We start from the raw sequence: 19437 nt of genomic DNA, 5'->3' as shown, positions 1-19437 counted from the left end.
ATAATTCAACATAATCAACAAATTAGGCATGGCTTTTCCCATTCGATTAATAAACGGTTCCATTTCACTTTATATCTATGTTTTTATTTTAGATTTAAATAGGTAATATAATTGAGTTGATAATATAATTTTCTCTTTTATTCAACAGGTAAACGAGGGGAAGAGGTTCTCTTCTAAAGTCAACGATCGGAGGAATAATAGTAATTTATAAGGTGAGAATATTTCATTTACATGCAACATTTTAAACGGAATCAAAGTATTTACAGATATGCACATTAAAATAGATATACTAAAAACAGTTTTAAGAATTCAAATATTTATTAACCGAAATGGAAGAACAATCTGAAATTTGGACTTCAGTTTCTTTGTATTGTAGTTTTGTTTTAAAATCAAACAAAAAAAAAACAAAGATAGCACAAAATACATTTTTTCAGAAGTAGATGTTAAAAGAGGAACATATTATATAGACATTAAATAGAAACAATAATTCCAAAAATCTGAACTAATTGTTTGACAATTTTGTATTTTAACAATAGTTTAATATTTCGTTGCTTGACCTCTGCTTTTAATAATAGCTGGACATCTGTTGGACATTGAGTCAACTAATCGGCGGCATTTGTCGACTGAAATTTATGACCACTCATGCTGAATTATCCTCACAATTCGCCTTTGTTTATGGTGTAATGTTTCCCAACCGCCCTCTTAATATCACCCCACAAATGCTCTATTGGATTTAAGTCAGGCGATTCCGATGGCCACCCAATAACATAGATTTGTTTATATTTAAAGTATTTGTTTGCATATTTGGATGAATGCTTGGGAGCATTACCCTGCTGTAGAACCCATCTTAGATGCATATTCTTTTCAGTATAAGGCAGCATCGTGTTCTTCATGATATTTACATACGTACATTGTATGATCCATTTTGCCTTCTATCAACCCCAAACTAGTATACTACCACCTGCCCAGTAGGAAATTTCAAAAAATTCATCGGTGAATCACCAACTTATTCCTTGGTGAATGGAAGCTACACCCCATGAAAACATGGTGAAAACATCAGTGAAATTAACATGGGGATTGGATTGGCGTTCACCAAGTTGTGAATTTCATGGTTACTGTTCAGTGAGGAAATCACCAAGCAAGTGCATTTGGTGTATTCCAAAGTGAATTGTAGTTGATGAAAAATACCGTGAACTCACACCGGGGAAATCACTGGGTTAGTGGAGTTGCTGATATACTTGTGTACTTTATATTGGTGAAAAATGTGATGAATGTTCACCAAGGAATTCACTTTGCAAAATTGAACGCCTTTTCCATAAATGAATATTGACCAGTGGTTTCCTTAGGGAAGCCAATGTAACTCATTCACTAATGCAAATTGACATGGTGAAAAATGTAGTGAATGTGCATAAATGAAGTCAATCATGTTTTTATTATCGAATCATTTTTTACTCATACCTAAATCTTTGGATAGAAATATTAAAAAAAAAAAACAGTCATGTAAATTTTTATGATTTTATTGAAAAAAATGATGCCAATGTGCAGATCCCATTTTTTAGCTGCTCCGTGGTGACACACAAACGTTTAATGTCCGCTCTCATTTTGTCTATCATATCTTGTTGATTCTATACAAAATGTAAAGCAGATATATAGAAATTTCATTTAATAAAATAATAATAGTTATAATTACCGTTTTCTTAAAAATCCGCCTTGCCTGCTTTGTGGGTGAAAATTCAATGGAGTCCATTGCCGACTGTTTAGATCCGGAAGCCTTTAGAAAAAGAGCAATAAAATAGGACTAAATAATTGTAGAAAGGGTTTTGTAATTTAAATGAAATTACCTGAATATTTTCCTTGTCCATTTGAACACAAATTCTACCAATTTACCAAAATATTCACTTTTTTACACTTATATTTTATTTTCCAAACTCTTTTTAATAATTTTAAGCTTTACTCACTTGTTGACTCTTTGAACAATGGAATTCAACTGGAAAACAGTTTCTCGAAAAAACAACAATGCTTTAAAAAAAAAATCACTTACCCCGAACACTGTGCGTTGTTGTTGGAAATAACTTTGTTTCTAAGCAAACCAGGCTGAGGATCGCGAATCGAAGTTTTTATGATATGTAAAAAATCCGAACATTGCAATCAGCGTTACCACTTCTCAAAAAAAAGTGGAAGTAGGTTTTAGGAAAAAAGTGATAATATCTTTTCATATTGAAAACAAACAATCAAATCCAAAATAAGACTAGGGTCCAACTTTAAACATTAACAAACAGAAAAAAATAATACACATATTCACTGCAAATGCAAATACTCAAGCGATTTTTAATTCTCTAGAAAGTTTTAAGACTACGTACAAGAGTGAGAGAAAAAAAGAGTGGATTCAGTCTATTTTTATTAAAATTGAAGTAGGTAAAAAACAAGATATTGAAAATGAAGTAGATTTCAATATTTTGATGATGGTGCGAATTAGGAAGTAGATTTTAAATTTATTTGAAAAAAAGAAGTAGATCTACTTCAATTGAAGTAAAGTGGTAACGCTGATTGCAATCCTTCAACCATCCGTCGCCATCACCGTCGGTCGTTGTTGTTGGAAATAACTTTGTTTCTTGAAGCAAACCAGGCTGCCGAACGGGATATGCAATTTTTTATTATATGTTAAAAACCCGAGCATTGAAATTCTAAAACTAAAGCCAATCTCCGTATTATTCAGTGGCAGGTAGAGAAGAAAAAGGCAAATATAAACAAACACAAAACACCCATCTCGTGCTTCATATCGTGAATGAAATATTTTACAAGGAAAAAGATAGGGTGGATTGTATAATCATAGGAAAAACGCAATGCCTTTCAGTAAGGATTTCATTGCATGCTATTCCTCAATGATTCGAGTAGCTGATTTCCTTGGCGATTTCACACAAAATTTTCATTGGTGAGCAAATTTCCTACTGGGTGTATGCTTAACCGTCGTCTGGGTGTATTGTGGACTAGTCTTCTGTGAACTGTTCAATCTAAGATAATAAGCTGTAATTCGGCTCTAATAAAACCTTTTAAAGGTTTGAATGGATCATTTTTAGAAGCACAAATAATTTTGCGATCTTCTTTTGTGGTTGTTTTTCTTGCGTTTGCAATTAACTTCAGAGACCTTTTCACGTTTCCAGCGATTTCTCGTAGGGAAATTTAACACCAACAAAACAAAAACACACCTTCGAGCCAAACTGTTTCTATTTTAATATAGAGAAACAAAATTTATAAAAGAAACAGTTAATCTGCAATGAGTGAACAATTAATGAATAACTAACGCTCTTGTTATTTTTCATAAATTAGGCCAGCCATGTTATTGACAGCAGTTAAATTTTTGTCTCACTCATGTTGTTGTTTTATTTTATTTTACTTTGAGAAAATGCAGTTGTGTCTATTTTAATGTCCATCTGTATTTGGTTTCTATTTTAAAATAAATACATTTTATTTTATTTGTATTCCTTATTTTAAACCACATTTAAGGAGAATCAAGGAAATCAATTTTCTTATTAAATTTCAAAATGTGTGCTTCGGAAAAGTTTAATAATTATATAAATATTTATTTTATTTATTTATAACAGTTTTCAAAAAGATTGTTTTTTTTAAGAGTTAGTTAATTTTTTTTAAATAAATGGACTTCCTTACCTCACATTAACCCAACTTTTTTAATTGAATTGGCCTTGCTGTCAGTTATTTGTAAAAATGTTTTTAATTCTCTACAGACTTTAGAGAAACAATACAATCCAAGGTATGAAGGTATACGAAATGATCTTTCTATGGTTAAAACAACAATGTTTCCAATGTTCCCTCATTATTTCTGAAAAACTATAGCGTTCTAACAGACTCCAAAGGTAGTACTTGGTTTAACAAAAGTATATGTTTACACAAATTTAAATCTGAAACGTGGCTAACTCGTTGATTACATTCCAGACAGAGGTCTAGATCAGCAGCATCTGCATATATGTATGTATGCATAATTATACCTACATATATGTACGCCGCGCCGCCGCGCCGCGCCGTAGGGCCGTGTCGAGGACGAGGCGTATATTCGTGTACCTAACGATGTTACTCTATAGGGCAAACGCCATTCTGTCGACCACTTTGTAAAGTAACTTGAAAATGGGATGAAGCTGGAGGCTTAAGGCTTTAATACATTGCACTCAGTTGTTGTTTCGCGCATTTTGAACATAAGTAAGGAATGGGCAGAGGTTGCTGCATCGCGCTTGATAGTTCGAATAGTAAACACATAAAAATAGTTTTATTTACTAAGGCCGGGCCTTGTTGATGTTCCGAACACTGAGGGAGAAGGGTAATTTACGTGAATTGCACTTTTTTATATTAGTGATGATATAGATGATATAGTCTTGATATAGTTTTTTTTACTGAGTGAGAGCACGATCATGACTCGCGAAAAAAACTTAGATGTCCATAATTTCCAAGGATATACATTTTTATGACAGGATAGAAATGTATTTGTCAACTCTAATTCTCGGACGATTATTTTTGTGCATTCACTCTTTTTGCACTAGAAAAAAAAACTAGAAAACTTGAAGTATTTTCTTTTTAGTAAATTAACTTTTTTCTTTGCTTCATGGAAAGCTGAGGCTATTATATTATATTTCTTCTATAAAGACGAAGATGACAATAAATAATACGTTGGTAAATTCACTGTTAACAGTTTTATTGGTACGCTTGTTATTTTAATAACGCGCCAAAAAGTTAAGGAATCCAATTCATTTATGGTTTTGTCTATTGAAGTCATTAATTTCAGTATTTATGTGAAAGTTGCCTCATTTTGTATGTGTGATGTAATGTCCTTTAGTTCCAATGGGCTCCAAGGTATTGATAATTGTGTGGGACAAACACGAGTTTATGATTGAACCAATAATTTGATCCTGGAATGTTTGTTGGTTTACAAAATTAAGTTAAGTTAATAAGTAATTAACTTCGAGGTTGCATACAAAAATATAAGTATAAGTTTTTATATTGTACTTACTTTTTATTGTGAACAAATGAGTATGTAAAAATACATTTGAATGTGAAATAGTTTGTAAGAGTGATATATTTTTATTTTCCTTTAAAATAAGATTAATTTAAATTAAATCAAACTCATTTAAATTAAATTAAATGAAATTAAGTTAAATTAAATTAAATTAAATTAAATTAAATTAAATTAAATTAAGTTAAGTTAAATTAAATTAAATTAAATTAAATTAAATTAAATTAAATTAAATTAAATTAAATTAAATTAAATTAAATTAAATTAAATTAAATTAAATTAAATTAAATTAAATTAAATTAAATTAAATTAAATTAAATTAAATTAAATTAAATTAAATTAAATTAAATTAAATTAAATTAAATTAAATTAAATTAAATTAAATTAAATTAAATTACATTACATTAAGTTAAATCAAAATAAATTAAATTAAATTAAATTAAATTAAATTAAATTAAATTAAATTAAATTAAACTAAATTTAATTAAATTAAATTAAATTAAATTAAATTAAATTAAATTAAATTAAATTAAATTAAATTAAATTAAATTAAATTAAATTAAATTAAATTAAATTAAATTACATTAAATTAAATTAAATTACATTAAATTAAATTAAATTAAATTAAATTAAATTAAATTAAATTAAATTAAATTAAATTAAATTAAATTAAATTAAATTAAATTAAATTAAATTAAATTAAATTAAATTAAATTAAATTAAATTAAATTAAATTAAATTAAATTAAATTAAATTAAATTAAATTAAATTAAATTAAATTAAATTAAATTAAATTAAATTAAATTAAATAAAATTAAACTAAATTAAATTAAATTAAATTAAATTAAATTAAATTAAATTAAATTAAATTAAATTAAATTAAATTAAATTAAATTAAATTAAATTAAATTAAATTAAATTAAATTAAATTAAATTAAATTAAATTAAATTAAATTAAATTAAATTAAATTAAATTAAATTAAATTAAATTAAATTAAATTAAATTAAATTAAATTAAATTAAATTAAATTAAATTAAATTAAATTAAATTAAATTAAATTAAATTAAATTAAATTAAATTAAATTAAATTAAATTAAATTAAATTAAATTAAATTAAATTAAATTAAATTAAATTAAATTAAATTAAATTAAATTAAATTAAATTAAATTAAATTAAATTAAATTAAATTAAATTAAATTAAATTAAATTAAATTAAATTAAATTAAATTAAATTAAATTAAATTAAATTAAATTAAATTAAATTAAATTAAATTACATTAAGTTAAATCAAAATAAATTAAATTAAATTAAATTAAAATAAATTGAATTAAATTAAATTAAATTAAATTAAATTAAATTAAATTAAATTAAATTAAATTAAATTAAATTAAATTAAATTAAATTAAATTAAATTAAATTAAATTAAATTAAATTAAATTAAATTAAATTAAATTAAATTAAATTAAATTAAATTAAATTAAATTAAATTAAATTAAATTAAATTAAATTAAATAAAATTAAACTAAATTAAATTAAATTAAATTAAATTAAATTAAATTAAATTAAATTAAATTAAATTAAATTAAATTAAATTAAATTAAATTAAATTAAATTAAATTAAATTAAATTAAATTAAATTAAATTAAATTAAATTAAATTAAATTAAATTAAATTAAATTAAATTAAATTAAATTAAATTAAATTAAATTAAATTAAATTAAATTAAATTAAATTAAATTAAATTAAATTAAATTAAATTAAATTAAATTAAATTAAATTAAATTAAATTAAATTACATTAAATTAAATTAAATTACATAAAATTAAATTAAATTAAATTAAATTAAATTAAATTAAATTAAATTAAATTAAATTAAATTAAATTAAATTAAATTAAATTAAATTAAATTAAATTAAATTAAATTAAATTAAATTAAATTAAATTAAATTAAATTAAATTAAATTAAATTAAATTAAATTAAATTAAATTAAATTAAATTAAATTAAATTAAATTAAATTAAATTAAATTAAATAAAATAAAAATAAATTAAATTAAATTAAATTAAATTAAATTAAATTAAATTAAATTAAATTAAATTAAATTAAATTAAATTAAATTAAATTAAATTAAATTAAATTAAATTAAATTAAATTAAATTAAATTAAATTAAATTAAATTAAATTAAATTAAATTAAATTAAATTAAATTAAATTAAATTAAATTAAATTAAATTAAATTAAATTAAATTAAATTAAAATAAATTAAATTAAATTAAATTAAATTAAACAACAGAAGACCATCAGCAACACGGCCACAAAGAGGGATTAGCTTAACTTATCTTTCAGCTAATCTTTATCTGAGCTCTGTGTACCTAACTATACATGCAAGCGCTTGTCTGTCAGTACATGGCACCGAAGCACCTACTCTTTTCGTCTACATATGGCATGACTACATTAGCCATAGCTATAACTATGATGCCTTAAAGAGGATTGATTAAGGCTAGCTTGGAAAAGTAAAACAGAGGCATACGTCGCGTCGTTCAAAGTATTTTAACAAAATGATATTGGAATAACACGGATAAAATATAACGAAAAGAGTGGATTGCTGTTCCAATATGTTTTTTATTAAAATCACATGAGATGAACAAAGCAATAAACAAACCCAAAAGGCATGTACATAAGTTTGGATGCATCCGTACGTACGGACCATATCTTAAGAACGCGTTGAGATATTGACTTAAAAAAAATTTGTTTCCAGATAAAAAAATGAAGATATGCAGACAAGAATCTAAAGAAATCAAGTAGTAAATTTTGTTTAATAAAGGTTTTTTAACAAAAAAGAAAATATTTGGTTGTTCTCAAATAAAATTTTATATCATGTATCGTTTTAAAACTAAAAACAATCTTTTTAAAAATTGAGCTAAAAAAAATGTCCACAATATCTGTGCTTAGTACTGATGAAAGTACTTTACTGTGTAGATCAAAGAAAACTGTTTTGTTAGCACAAATCTCTTCGATATCAAGAACATTGAAGTTTACTCCGGGTTCACATTTATCATCACTCATCAATAATACTAATAATACTCCAAAACAAATCAGCTGAAGGCTGCAAAGTGCGTAATAGTTTATATATCATATCATCTTTTTGTAGACTTTTTGAGTTCTTAGTATTAAGCGTCTTCCCTTCTTAACCCTTTCTGTTCAAAAGAACCTTCCTCTTGTGGGTCACTTACTTGGATGTATGCACGCTATGGCTTCTCTACATAGTTCTTAGATATGTTGGTGGTTGTCCAATTTTATCCCACGGGGAGACACGGGACAGATTTGTATAGAACTGTTAAAAAATCATTTTTTACCAGCGATAGGGGCAGTTTAAAAAAAAAGGTACGTTAAATGGAAAATATTATATAATAATATTGGTAATACTTACAATTAAGTTTTATACATTTTTTTAAAGCCAACATTCTGTTCTATTAGCCAGCTTATAAATCAAGTCAAAACTATGTTTAGTTTTTGAAAAAAAAAATTATTTTAAACTCAAAATTTGATTAAAAAATGTTAAAAAAAGGTTTAAAGTGTAATGTTTCAAAACTTTAAGATTATATACTATTGTTTTTTAGAATTCATTGCTTTTGATCAAAAACTGAAAACTAGATGGCATTTATTTTTTAACTATTGTTTTCCATTTTAAATAATATTTTTTTTTAATTGCTCCTCCCGTCTTAACGGGGGTAGATAAACACCACCCTCCCATAAAAAATGTTTGTTTTTAACTGTTCTATACAAATCCGTTATAATATCTTGTCGCCTGAGTTATCATACTATTGCCTATCTCACCTACATAAATGAACGGTGACGTGATACATATAGGTGGTACCAATCAATATTTGCAAACAAAAAAACTAGGTACATTTGCAAATAACACTATGTTTTGAGGTCTCCATAAAAAAAAATTAAAAAATGCAACAAAAACTAAGATTAAAAGAAAACTTGTTGGCCATGCCACCCAAAGATGGCGCAAAGTTACTGCCATACTGCCAAACACCAATCCATAATCGTTTGACAGTTTATTGTCTAGGTATATCACTAAACGGTTATATAGTGTATACCTACTTTCCCTTGTCGGAATCAAATGTGTTGACACTCTTCAGTGAAGTTGTTGGCGCATACACCTATGTTTTTGTTCCTTGAGACAATTCATGACACGCTTCACGCGCAGCTCCGCAGCTCCTACAAACCGCTATACTACTGTCACCTTATAAATGCTAAATGTGAGTTCTATTATAAAGTGGTGCTGCTGACAAAGAAATGTTAAAGTAGCAAAACCATCGCCGCACCATTCTTTTGCGATCCTGTAAAATAAATTTCTTCTCGTCGCGTCGCTCGTCGACGTTTTAGGGAAAAAGCAAGATCACATTAATTTTGTAGGTTGCACCAAAAAAATATAACAACATATACCCCCCCCCCCTTCATCAATCTCTTTCTAAGAAGAATCTTAAAATGCTTAACGGTTAGTGGATTAAAAGGAAAACAAGTTCAAGTTTTGTGCAAGGAACAGTTTGCTGGTTTTTCGCCTCACATCACAGTTGTAACTAGTGATCCACTGTATATATATATATATATAAACATATAATTTTCGTTTGGTCATTCATGATTGCTATGTTCCACTTTGTTCTTCTGGTTTCAGTTCTATATTTTCTCCTTTACTTTACGCAGCTTAAATGTGAAAAACATAAAACAAAACAATTCAAACCAACGGAAAAGAGAAGGTTGTATCAGTTGAAAGCCTCTGCATCATCATCATCATGTAGGCTTCTTGGTCTTCGGTATTAGGCTTGAACGGTGTATCTAGGTGCCTACATTTATATAAAATAAATTGCAGATTTCTAATGACCAGAAATGGTAAATGAGAATGTGAATATACTGCGCACTATTACAGTGTCGAATAGATAGATAAAGCGGTTAATTTAAACAAGTTTGCCGGATCAAGTTTTTGGTTTCATATACACGTATGTATATACTATACACGTTTTTGTTTTTATTCCTCTTTATCACTATGCCTTAGAGAGAGAACCATAAAAGCCTGCATTTGAATAGAATAATTTCTAGTGAAGTAGGAATTGGTCGCTTATAGTTAATAGCTGATACCATCATTTGGATGAATATAAGGAGCGAGAAACTAAAATATTGTGGCCAAGCAATGTAAAGAAAACCCACATTGCAATAAAAAGCATTTAACCTACTCCCAAAATATTTTGGAAGCAGTGAACTTTCTTAAAAGTCAGTATGTTGTGCATGGTATTGCAATTACAGTCTTTCGTCTGTCGATTTGTCTTGCTTAAAAGTTTGTCTATATGTACTCGTATCAATTTTAACCAAATTTGCGTACTATTTTTTGTAGATTTTATTTTTTTATGAAAAAACGGACTGTTAGATTTTTATATAAAAATTACTGAATATTGAAAACAATATTTTCTATGAAATAAAATAAGTTTGAAGCCAATATTTTTAATTTTTAAAAAGCTATTTGAGCCGAAAGTAAATTTTTACCAAGTTTTAGTATTGTTTTTTTAGAGTTTTATTTTTTGTAAAAAAACTGTCAATTCGAATTTTTTAAACATTTTACCAAATGTTGAAAACAATATTTCTTATAAGATAAAATTAGTTTGAAGCCAATATTTAAAATTTTTGAAAAGATATTTGAGTCGAAAATAATTTTTTACCAACTTTTTTTCGGTTTTTATTTTTTGGTAAAAAAACTGCCAATTCGATTTTTTTCAAAATTTTACTGAATATTGACAACAAGATTTTTTGAAAGATTAAAGTAAATTAAACCAATATCTCAGAGTTTTAAAAAGATATTTGAGTCGAAAATCAATTTTTACCAACTTTTATACATATTTTTTAGGTTTTTATTTTTTGTAAAAAAAAACTGTCCATTCGATTTTTCTCAAAATTTGTTCTAATATTGAAAACAATATTTCTTATAAGAAAATATTAGTAAGAAGCTATTATCTGAAAGTGATTTAAAGATATTTGAGTCGAAAATCATTTTTTACCAACTTTTGTTAATTTTTTTTTCGGTTTTTATTTTTTTGTACAAAAACCGTCCAATCGATTTTTTTCAAAATTTTACTGAATGTTGACAACAAAATTTTTTGAAAGATAAAAGTAAATTAAAGCCAATATCTCAGAGTTTTGAAAAGATATTTGAGTCGAAAATCATTTTTTACCAACTTTTATACATTGGTTTTTAGTTTTTTTTTTTTGTAAAAAAAACTGTCAATTCGATTTTTTTCAAAATTTGTTCTAATGTTGAAAACAATATTTTTTATAAGAACAAATTAGTTAGAAACTATTATTTCAAAGTGTTTAAAAGATATTTGAGTCGAAAATCATTTTTACCAACTTGTGTTAATTTTTTTTCGGTTTTTATTTTTTTGTAAAAAAAACTGTCAATTCGATTTTTTTCAAAATTTTACTGAATGCTTACAACAATAGTTTTTAAAAGATAAAAGTAAATTAAAGCCAATATCTCAGAGTTTTGAAAAGATATTTGAGTCGAAAATCAATTTTTACCAACTTTTATACATTTTTCTTAGGTTTTTATTTTTTGTAAAAAAAACTGTCAATTAGATTTTTCTCAAAATTTTATCAGACGTCAAAAACATTATTCGTCGTTGCACAAAATTGTTTTAGAGATGAAATCATATTTCAGTCGTAAAATTTTGGAGGTTACAAATTTTTTTTTAGTTTTTTTGATTTATAAAAAAACCGTTATATTGATTTTTTGCAAAAAATATACCTGTTTTGTATCACTTTACAATATATTATATAAAATTTAATTCGAGTCTCTAGCGTTTTTGGTTCGTAAGATATTTAGGGTTAACCAAAATGTTCACATTTTTTTAAACTGCTATGGTAAAAAAACCACCCACGCAATTTTCTTGAGAGCCCTTTCTGCATCTTTCTGCCTTATTATCTGTATAACAAAATTTATTTTGAAATCGATATCTCTTCTGGTTCTTGAGCTATGGACGACGAAAAAAACGTCGCGAACGTACGGACGTACGGACGTACGAACGTACGTACACACGCACGCACAGACATCTTCCTAAAAATCTTTTATTTCGACTCAGGGACCTTGAAACGTCGAGAAAATTTTCAATTTGACAAATCGGACCCATTACAATAACTTCCTATGGGAAGTTAAAAAACAGGTAATTAAACATCTTATCAGGTATTTGGTTTATTCATGAAATTAAAATTATTTTATATCACTATCCTTAGTTCCTTCACTTCTGGTTCAAGAACGTTTGGACCGCTTTTTCGTATTGGTTTCCTGCCAAATAAATAGAATATCAAAAAAAAATCCAGAAAAAAAACACCAAATTATGAAGAAACTTAATTTTCGCGTACATTTTGTTTTGAGCGATTTTACAACGTAATTTTTATGGTAACAATACATAATTCACTGTTCATACGCCAGCGCTCGCGGTAATGCAATGTACAAACTAAAATGTTTAAAGAGAAATATTGAAATATTTAATATTTGACCTTATTTGACCTGGCCATTTTTCATTTAGTATTTGTCACTCATATCTTCGTCCCAATAAGGAAATAAAGCTGAAAGGAAGATGGGTGATTTTCGGTGTACACATTTTGCATTGTATGCATGAATATTAAAACTCGACATTATTTTATGACACCGTTAAATAAAGCCAATTCAAAATGAGGTCACTTTCCAACAGTTGGCCTTGTTATACTTGAGTAAAGAGAAGACCAAATTTGTCGTGGAGGGCTAAGTTGTCCAAAACGAACTGCATCGACCTGATACCACTCTTTTATCAAGCGACTTAAATGTTACGGGTTATTTTCTAGCCTTATAGTAGATATATTTAAACAATTTCATGGTTGCGTAACATGAAATTTTCTTTATTGTCATGCGTTGTTCGATTTTTATTGTGCTGTAATTACATATGTTTGTACACATATGAGTGTGCACAAGTCTTCAGTATCTGGGTTCAAGTTTAAACAAATGTTCAAACCTTTGAAAAGACCAACCACTTTTCAACGAATATTTTTAATTTTTGTTAGTTATTTTAATGTTTTTTCCCTCTATTTCGATAATATCGTGTTTTCAACGATTTTGGATATCAATGAAATTCTTTATTCCCGTGAAATTCTTTCGATGGCATTTGCATGGCCACCACGGGCACAATTTCAGGTTTATATTCGTATAAGCTCATCAATTATCGCTGGCTTGTTGGCATAGTCCATAGCCCCACAGGAAAAAGTCTAACGGCTTCAAATCGCACGACCGAGACGAGCGAGCGACTGGACGTTCTCCAAACTTGGTTTCTAATGAATTGATTGTGCTCCGTTGGAACCACATTGCCTCCAAGTCCATATCATTCAATTGGGTCCAAAAACATTCGGTTATCATTGAACGGTAGCGATCCCCATTCACAGTAACGTGTCTGTCTTGATCATCACGGAAGATTGACGACCCAATCACGCCACCTCGCCGGCCACCAAACTGTATTTTTCTCGGGTGCAATGATGACCGACCAATACCGCATATTTTCTTTATTAACGAAGCCATTCAGCCAGAAATGGGCCTGATTTTTCGATGAAAACGCGAATCATTTTCAGATTCTTGCTCAGCCCAATTCACCAACATACGACCCTTCTGGTGTTCAAGCGGCTTCAGTTCTTGCGTCAATATAATCTTGTACGGCTGCAGGCCAGAATCTTTTAGCAAAGTTTGCCACAACGACGTCACAGAGATGCCCAACGCATGAGAAAGACGTGTGAGAGGCACATTTGGGCTTTCTGCAACTAAAGCCTCAGCTTCAGGAATATTCTCGACACTACGGGCACTTCTTTGTCTCACTGGCACGGGAACATTTTGTACTATGCCTGAAGATTCAAGTGTGTCCACTAGACGTTCAATTGTTGATCTGCTAGGACGATTATGACGACCATAAATTGGACTGGCGCAGTTAACGTTAAGGCCACTGACTTCGAATTTCGGTAGTAAATGTTAATAATTTTTACTTGTTCGCTCATATCTTTCCCTTATGAAAATAAAAACCTTTCTTAAGAGAAATATTAAAAGAGCGGCAAGAAATATAGCGTCGATTGCTGTCCCCGTCTGTACTTTTGTAGCGCCTCTGTTAAAAAACGTTTTAATGAGGTTTTAACAAATTTGTTTAAATGAGAAGTTTTAAGAAACTTGGAGGATCTAATAAAATGCTTAACAAGAAAAAAGATAAGTTGTAACACGTAGATGAATCTACATTCTTTACGAAGAACGATTAAAATGTTTGTTTTTATGTATTATACAAAATGTGATAACACTTCAAAATCTAAACAAATTTATTTAAAAATAATATTTTATTAATAATTTTTTTCAACATTACTTCTCCGACTTTATTTAATTGTTTTTAACCATAAAAACTTCAATGCATTACAGTGTAATGTTAACTTAACAGTTGTTGCAGTAGCGAATACGAAAAAAAAAACAAATATGCAATGACTAAAATCAGCTTAGACATTAGAAATGTGTAAAGGCCGATGAAAGAAAGTTTGACGTGGCTGTTGAGTATATGGTCTTCGCTTAACAATAACATTAGATGTAGGTTAGTTTGTGTATTGTTTTGTTATACTATTTTCTGTTATAGTTGAGCGATTTCATTAAGAACTTGGTTTTATGTTACCTACCTTAACATAATATTTTTGCTTTTAACTGTCTTCAAAAAAGTTTGTTTTACAAGCCTTTGAATTTCACAAATTGAAATAATGTTGAATATTGTTCTTCTCCCTTGCAATGATGTATTGTAAACATTTACTAACCAATAACAATAACCAAAGTTTTACACACAAAAGAAAGATAATACAAATTTTGATTTGGTTCTTTGATACCCCTTAAAACGATAGTTCAAACAAATTTTACAGTTCTAGCTGTATTGATAATGTGTTTAATTAATGCAGAGAAGAAATAAATAATGAATCTTTCTAATTAAATGCTAACGGTTCTATTTATTAAACTGTTTATCAATAGTAGGTATTACATTTAAACACCTTCTGATTTTCCACCTTCTGAATCATCACTTCCAACTCAACCTCAAAACTTTTAAGCAGCATTCATGTAAAGTGATACCCAACCATACAAGAACTCATTTTGAATATCCTTCGAAGACATTTGCTCCCACCACAACTGCATCATTATCAGTATCTGAATTAAGATCGAAAAACAATGTCATGATAATCTTCAACTCTTGTTAGTAGTTTGGTCACGTTTTCTGGTTTGGCCCAACATCGTGATGTATACATTGTGCCCCTACTTCACTCAGATACATCTAAATTCTTTTTTTGATCAGTAAATTTCACTAATTACCAATAGCAAAGCCATTTGATGCTGATGTAAATACTAGACATAAAATAAAAGTACCTTGAAAATTCTTAACGAGGTTCAATGCCAACCATACAACTTATGGGCTAACAGTCTTCTTTGACATCCAAATAAACACCAAACAGAGATTTTTAACTAATGCTTATTGTTGATACATAAGAAAGACACAAAAAAAACAACAACTGCAGCCGAATACCTTAACAATGATCATACTCTATTGCTTTTATGTATGCAGGTTGTTAGAACCTTTTTCGAATTTATGTCAGTATGGGTTGAAGGTACCGTTTGGGGATCGTGGCCGTAGATGAATCTTTGTCTGAGGTAAGGTTTCGACTGCAAACGAATTGAATATTAGCTATTGTGTGTCTGTACACCAGAAAGTTCTATATATGTGTACGTAGAAGAATAAAACTAAAGCTTAGATATTATGTTAAGGGATAGGTTTAGGTCCACAATATGGCATTGTTATTTGACTCCAACTGAGATATCTAACTCCAAAAAAAGTTTAATTCGGGAAGAAAGGAGATTAATAGTTCAATTTGTTATTAGCTGGCGTTATCCTGTGTTCTGGTTTATGTTAGGCACAGTTCGTGTCGATTATATGAATATCAATCGCTCCGAATAAAATTTTACTTTAAAGGTGAGGTAATATTACCAAAGGATTTTAATGGTCCAAATAACCAGAAAAAAGTTGTCTTAATTTAATCTGAGGTTAATCTTTGAGATACTTACTTCCTGGATTGCAAGTATTATATTCTAAGGTCTCAACAATAAAATAAGTATAGGTAGATGCGTTATTAGTGACACCTAATCATGAAACTAAACAGTTTGATTTCTTAATGACTTGCTTTACTTTTTGGATAAAATTATACAAAATCAACTATATACTTATCTTGCAGTATTTTAATTAATTTGCTGCTTCTCAAAAACTGTATTGTTCAGTACACTAGAGTTAATTTTTTAAAGTATACCTTATATTATATACAATCTTACTAATTTTTGTATTCTTCGTAGTATACTAGTATCTGCATACCTTTCTGTTCTCTTTATTTGATCTAACTTTTCTCATTTTTAAATATTGATTACTATATCCCCTTCTGAAAACTAGGAAGAACAAAATACTCTCTTCCAGAAGGAATGAGATACAAAAATGTACAGAATAAGATACAAAATGTATTGCAATAGATATATACAATATACATACATATCCAAAGAACCCCACTTGGAGAAGGACAGAGTCCAGAAGTTACAATCTTTAGTAATGTTTAAAAGCAAAAATATAACCCGGGTAAAGCTGTTGCTTCTGCTGCTGCTACTGCTGCTAGTAGCGATGTTCCTCGATTTTGTAACCGTCCGCGTCGCCGTTTGCCGTCTTTGTAATCGTAGCCATGCTCGTAGTTGTCGATAACAAGTTAGAAACGCTTCACTAACAACGATAAAGTGTAAGATGCCATATTAGAGTAGTTCATCGAACTTCGAGGATTCTACAAATATATTCCATTGTATGGTTAACCTATGCGAATAACTAGTTCGGATGTGTTGTGTACCTCTTCTTGGCCAAGTTAAGAGTACGCGCACATAAGAACAGAACAATGAAATTTATTACTAAGGCGGGTCCAAATGTTGTCTAGGCATAGTGTAGGTACCTATAGAAGAGAACAAAAGTCGAGGAATCAGGAGGACGATTAAAATTTGTATTGTATGTATATATGTGAAATGCAGTAGGGATGCGAAAAATAAAAGAAGCACAAAGTTTTAGGTAAAGGTACCTGCGAGTAGCGTATTGCTTTCAAAGCTTCTTGGATTGAATATAAAATAGGCAAAGAATGTGTTTACACTTTGTAAATGTTGGAAAATTATTGTATTTTTCTTCTCAGTTGCTGTTATTTTTATTAAACACCAAAGATATAATGAACTGTGATTATTCTATTTTTATATTATTTGAATCCTACTGTTTGTTTACTAACAATGTCATTATTTTCATGTTGCAACCGGCATGCAGAACTTCAAACAAATCTTGTCAAAGAAGTTTTGAGATAAACAGTATATTTTTAGTATCTATAACACCAACTTTTATTTGGCACCAAAGTAAGCTTTAATACTAATCCTTGGTTATCTCTATAGTAAAGCTCTTGTAACTCGTAGTGATTTGGATTTATTTTGAATGATTATTAACTTCCCATAGGAAGTTATTGTAATGGGTCCGATTTATCAAATTGAAAATTTTGACATTTCTCGACGTTTCAAGGTCCCTAGAGTCGAAATAAAAGATTTTTAGAAAGATGTCTGTGCGTGCGTGTGTACGTACGTTTGTACGTCCGTACGTCCGTACGTCCGTACGTCCGTACGTTCGCGACGTTTTTTTCGTCGTCCATAGCTCAAGAACCAGAAGAGATATCAACTTCAAATAAATTTTGTTATACAGATAATAAGGCAGAAAGATGCAGAAAGGGCTCTCAAGAAAATTGCGTGGGTGGTTTTTTCACTATAGCAGGTTGAAAAAAAGGTGAAAATTTTGTTTAACCCTAAATATCTTACGAACCAAAAACGCTAGAGACTTGAATTAAATTTTATAAAATATATTGTAACGTGATACCAAACAGATATATTTTTTGAAAAAAATCAATATAATGGTTTTTTTTATAAATCAATAAAACTGAAAAAAAAAATTGTCACCTCCAAAATTTTACGACTGAAATATGATTTTATCTCTAAAACAATTTTGTGCAACGAAAAATAATGTTTTTGACATCTGATAAAATTTTGACAAAAATTGAATTGACAGTTTTTATTACAAAAAATAAAAACCTAAAAAAAAATGTATAAAAGTTGCTAAAAATTGATTTTCGACTCAAATATCTTTTCAAAACTTTGAGATATTGGCTTTAATTTACTTTTATATTTCAAAACATCTTGTTGTCAACATTCAGTTAAAGTTTGAAAAAAATCGATTAGACAGTTTTTGTACAAGAAATTAAAAAACCGAAAAAAAAATTAACAAAAGTTCGTAAAAAATGATTTTCGACTCAAATATCTTTTAAAAACTTTGAGATAATAGATTCTAACTAATTTTTTCTTACAAGAAATATTGTTTTTAACATTTGGTAAAATTTTTAAAAAATTCGAATTGACAGTTTTTTTACAAAAAATAAAACTCTAAAAAAAACAATGCCTACTAAAACTTGGTGTAGTTATTCAGTCTGCTCGATGCAAGTACCACTCATGGAAAGTGCCATTGGAGGAGGGTTACGATTTTGCGACAGTAGACAGCATTGAGCTTTCGAAGCATTAAATTCTACACAGTTTTTGATTCCCCATTGAACAATGCTGTCAAGATCAGAATTTAATGAGCTTATCATACGCTGCCGTTAGTAGTCCACATCCGAAGAACAAGGATGAGAATCTAAAAACGAATATGAAAAGCTGAGGGTACTGTCATCCGCGAAACAATTTAGTGGATTAGAAGTTAAAGACAAAAGATCATTTATAAAAATAAGGAGGAGTGTCGGAGACAAAACGGAACCCTGGGGCACACAAGCGTTCATTTTGTGAATATCATATACCTACTAAAACTTGGTAAAAATTTACTTTCGGCTTAAATAGCCTTCCAAAACTTAAATATATTGTCTTCAAACTTATTTTATTTCAGAGAAAATATTGTTTTCAATATTCAGTAATTTTTATATAAAAATCCAACAGTCCGTTTTCTTCATAAAAAATAAGATCTACAAAAAATAGAGCGCAAATTTGGTAAATATACATATAGACAAACTTTTAAGCAAGACAAATCGACAGACAGGATGGGAAGTTATCAGTGTGGGTCGCATCCCAGCCTCTTTTTTTTTTTAAATAATCGATGTTATGATAAAAATGTATTTCTTTTTAAGTAAGTTTTTGACGATATTGTTCCGAATTTCTCTCTCCTTTTTTGTTGTTCCAATGTCAAACACTTAACGGATCATCGTATTTCTGTATCTCTGTTTGCTGAAAATATGTAG

General features: G+C 28.2%; 1 protein-coding gene and 1 long non-coding RNA gene across 2 annotated transcripts in view; one reads left to right on the top strand and one right to left on the bottom strand.

Moving 5' to 3' along the window:
* The window catches only part of LOC129946500 (uncharacterized), a 60763-nt gene that overhangs the window by 10470 nt on the left and 30856 nt on the right, over positions 1-19437 (top strand). Inside the window, exon 2 of the mRNA XM_056056715.1 lies at positions 149-212. The gene's annotated coding sequence lies outside the window, so the exon portion shown is untranslated. The remainder of the gene's footprint in view (positions 1-148; positions 213-19437) is intronic.
* LOC129946501 (uncharacterized) lies at positions 1502-1924 on the bottom strand. The gene is made up of 3 exons (XR_008781616.1): positions 1842-1924; positions 1691-1771; positions 1502-1625 (listed from the first exon to the last, which is right to left on the bottom strand). It is a non-coding gene; the product is annotated as an uncharacterized LOC129946501 (long non-coding RNA).

This window comes from Eupeodes corollae, chromosome 2, assembly GCF_945859685.1.
Source record: "Eupeodes corollae chromosome 2, idEupCoro1.1, whole genome shotgun sequence".
Classification (NCBI taxonomy): Eukaryota; Metazoa; Arthropoda; class Insecta; order Diptera; family Syrphidae; genus Eupeodes; species Eupeodes corollae.
The sequence above is the reverse complement of the archived record's forward strand: the minus strand, read 5'-3'. Positions and strand labels throughout refer to the sequence as shown.